A 3,586-nucleotide genomic window follows, 5' to 3' on the forward strand; every position below is an offset into this window, starting at 1 on the left:
AATGCGTGTTTCTTTGATTTATAATGAATTTTACACTTCTATTCTTAACTAACTAACCACTAACACTTCACTAATTCGTTTCTACACATTTATTTTATAGCAGATCATGCAAAATTAATTTTAATTTATTCACACAAAACAAAAGGGTTGCATTATTACAAATAGTCAATGTTTCCTTATCTACATATTTTACAAAGGAACCAAAAGGACTAAAGGAAACAGATAATACACCATTGGCAGGAAATAAATAATCACACATAATTAATTTTTCGCGTAGAATTGCTTGCTGCATTAACAGCCTTCGGCCGAGCTTCCAAAAAGTAACCCTGGCCGGTCCAACACTCAGGTGTCTTCAGATCTTTCGCGTTTAATTCGGTTTTGCGTTGGCGGCCTTCGGCAGCGATTCAAAACAAACTACCTACGCTACTATTTATCAAGAGAAAAGAAATTTCGAAAGGACTGTACGCAAATATGCAATGCGACCAGCAGCACTCAATTTAGTTACAAGTTCATTAACAGTAACAATATTATCGTGCATAACATTTATTTGCGTCAGGGCGGAGGGTGCTTACCAACAAGTTTAGCTCGCTGCAATCTAAATATGTATATCGCCAGCTATTAAATCGCTAGGTCAATATGAATGTTTGCCAAAGTATCCACAACTGTTGAGGGGTCCATATGAAAATGATATCGTGGGATGCGCACTGTTGTATGAATTCCGTGATAACTTAAAGAAACTCATCTACTCAAAATATGTGCCCTCTACATTAGTTATAGATGATATTGACGAGAAACTTCCAATACCTGAAGACAACAACCAGTACAGATATACCTGCAACACTGTCCTCTAATAAATTCGTCACTTTTGAAAATCGTCCTGATCTAGGCAACCGCTTTCAACTTTTCTATGATTCTTGTAATTTTTTCGACAGCGGCGGTCACTTGAACATGGAAACAAGTGCATGCGATTGCAGCGCCAATAAGGCGTCTAGTGCAACGAAACCTTTTCAGGAAAATCAGCAACAGATGCAACCGATTTGCTCAACCTGTACCTCAAGCTATGCAATTGTCGACGAGAAGTTTCCCCAATAGGGTTCCAAGTATGGTGTTTCCATTGGAGTAATTTGTGTGGATCCACAAAAAATAGAATACTATAAAACAATACATCTTGACATTAATGGAGTGCTGCCGTGCGAAGTGAAAACTTTGATAAACATGAGGCACCCCGAACTCATCCCATTACGGCTGTCACCGCGCTCTCATAAACGTTACTAACTAATATTCACCGGAAATGTTGCAGTGCATTAATGGCTAATGCAATGGCGATCATCGCCGTTCCCACGACAGTCGGGTCTACGTAACCAGAACGACCCGGGTTTATTCCGGCCAAGGACTGTCAACTCGGCAGAATTCTACCGCTACAACAACAATGGCGATCATCGTCGTCAGTAGTGATAAGATGTAAATGAACGTCAAAAAAGGAGCATATCGAATTTATTGTCATTGAATATTTGTTTCGATTACGCACTCACCCTTTTGCACTTGTTTGCACTTTCAATCCCCAATATATGAAAAAAAACGGATACGGCCGGTACGAAGGCTTATAAAAATACGGGCGGAAAATTGTGACGTCTCGATAGCTCGATTTGCTAACGAAAACAAGGCCTCGGGTCCTGTGTTAGTCCCTTTTGAGTGTTGGGTTCTGTAGATTTGTGGTGTGATGGGATGTGTATGTGTAGGTAGTCTGAGTGGTGTGATGTCTGCAAGGTGTGATGTCTGCAGGGGTGGCGTGTGTTTGTGTGTGTTAGTGGGTGGAGTCTTCTTGTGGATCGTGTTGATGTGGAGTGTTGGCGATCAGTGGCGTGTCGGCAGGGGGAGCGTAACTCATCTAGCCAGTCATCTATGTTATTTCATATAGTTATACAAATGCGAAACCGAGTACTGGTTGCTACCGTTGCTCTATTTTTGAATTGTGTAATTGCCTTCACCATTATGATGCACAAATTAAGTGTTGACGACCAGAGTACAGATCGTGTGTTGTCTACTTGCTTTTTATATTTTTATCCTGTTTTAAAAGTTCTCAACATCGAGTACATATACAATCCCCTTCCGTTTATTATAATCGCATGTGTGACATACGGGCATCAAAAAGCCTTGGATAAGCGAGAATTAAAAGACACAACAAATACTAGAAATACAAGTATGTACATCTTTAATGATTATTGTGAAAACAGTAAATTCAGTAGCAAATTATATTTGAGTCTTTTTGACGGATCGTTTATTTTCCAGTTTATTATGCATCGTTGGGAGTATTTTGAAAGTCTACCATTTGGAATATGTTTACCAATTTTAACCATGCGGCATCATTATACGAGAAATCTGGGAGTATAGAAAAATTCTGGAACGGCGCAAAATTTACCGAGAATATATGGGTACGCTCTACATGAATAGAGTAAATTTCTATTTTAACGATGATAGTGACAACTTCAACGACGATACGCATTAGGTACATATATGTTTATATAATGTAACAACTCTATATATGTAAATTGGTATATAAATAGGCTATGGAATGCTTTGCGAAGTTACCATAGTTTTTATTGCGAACATCAAGTGCACGCGAAAAAGGATAAAGTCTGCACTCCTTTGAGGAATGTGTTAAATAATCAAGCCGAATACTTTCACAAGAGACGGCTGCACAACAACATTTCCTTCTTCGAACCCATCAAGGCTATTAATGTGTTGAAACTTTTAAAAAAATTTGGAAGAAGGAAGATAACTTAAATAGGAGAGGTTTTGTTCAGGAATTCCATTCGTCTCTGCCAAAAATGTGGAAAAAAAGAGAGAAACAAATAAAAACGAATCACATTCTCGCTAATTTACCCATTGACAGTATGTTGAAGTTCCACTTTGAAACGTATGAAAACGAAAAATCAGTACTTGAAGAAAATGACAAAATTTTTCGAACATGCAGAAAACGATGAACTGGCTGGAATTTGACCGAAAATTTCCAAACAAACATTTCAAATATATGAAAGACTTTTTCTACTTCTCAAATAAAGTAAAATTTTCCTCCATTCCAACAACACTTATGGTCCATAGAATGTGATACCGAGGTACTGGCGGCAAAATTTCCAATTTAAAAAGTTACCAAAACACCTAATATAGTAGAATTCCACGTAGATGCAGTCAATAAAAAGTTGCATTTTTATCGCTTTCGCTCTGACAAGTGTTCGGCTAATTCAGTCAAAGTGTTTGAAAAAATTATCAATCTTCGTCATATATAAAAACAAATCTCATTTAATAAAACAAATTTTGTTTAACAAAATACCATAATGTCTAGTTTGTCTATATCGAATATGGATGTAATAAATTTCCTCTTGGCAATGAACACCTGTGGACTTATGCTATAATTGATATTATTAGACACGGCAAACAATACCAGAACATCATAGTTCCTGTGTATATAATCGCCGTGTATGCAACGAATTATACGGTATATGGAGTCAGGATAGAATTGTCTAAATTTTGAAATTTCAACATGGCTCAGTGCATTTCGAATAGACAAACCCGTACCTAGATAGAT

At 37.4% G+C, this 3,586-nt stretch overlaps 1 long non-coding RNA gene across 1 annotated transcript; it reads left to right on the forward strand.

The window, feature by feature from the left end:
- Window positions 1-463: 463 nt before the first annotated feature.
- LOC138855995 (uncharacterized) lies at window positions 464-3,316 on the forward strand. The gene is made up of 3 exons (XR_011395137.1): window positions 464-2,200; window positions 2,290-2,506; window positions 2,565-3,316. It is a non-coding gene; the product is annotated as an uncharacterized lncRNA (long non-coding RNA).
- Window positions 3,317-3,586: the final 270 nt, after the last annotated feature.

Source organism: Bactrocera oleae, chromosome 3, assembly GCF_042242935.1.
Source record: "Bactrocera oleae isolate idBacOlea1 chromosome 3, idBacOlea1, whole genome shotgun sequence".
In the NCBI taxonomy this organism is placed as follows: Eukaryota; Metazoa; Arthropoda; class Insecta; order Diptera; family Tephritidae; genus Bactrocera; species Bactrocera oleae.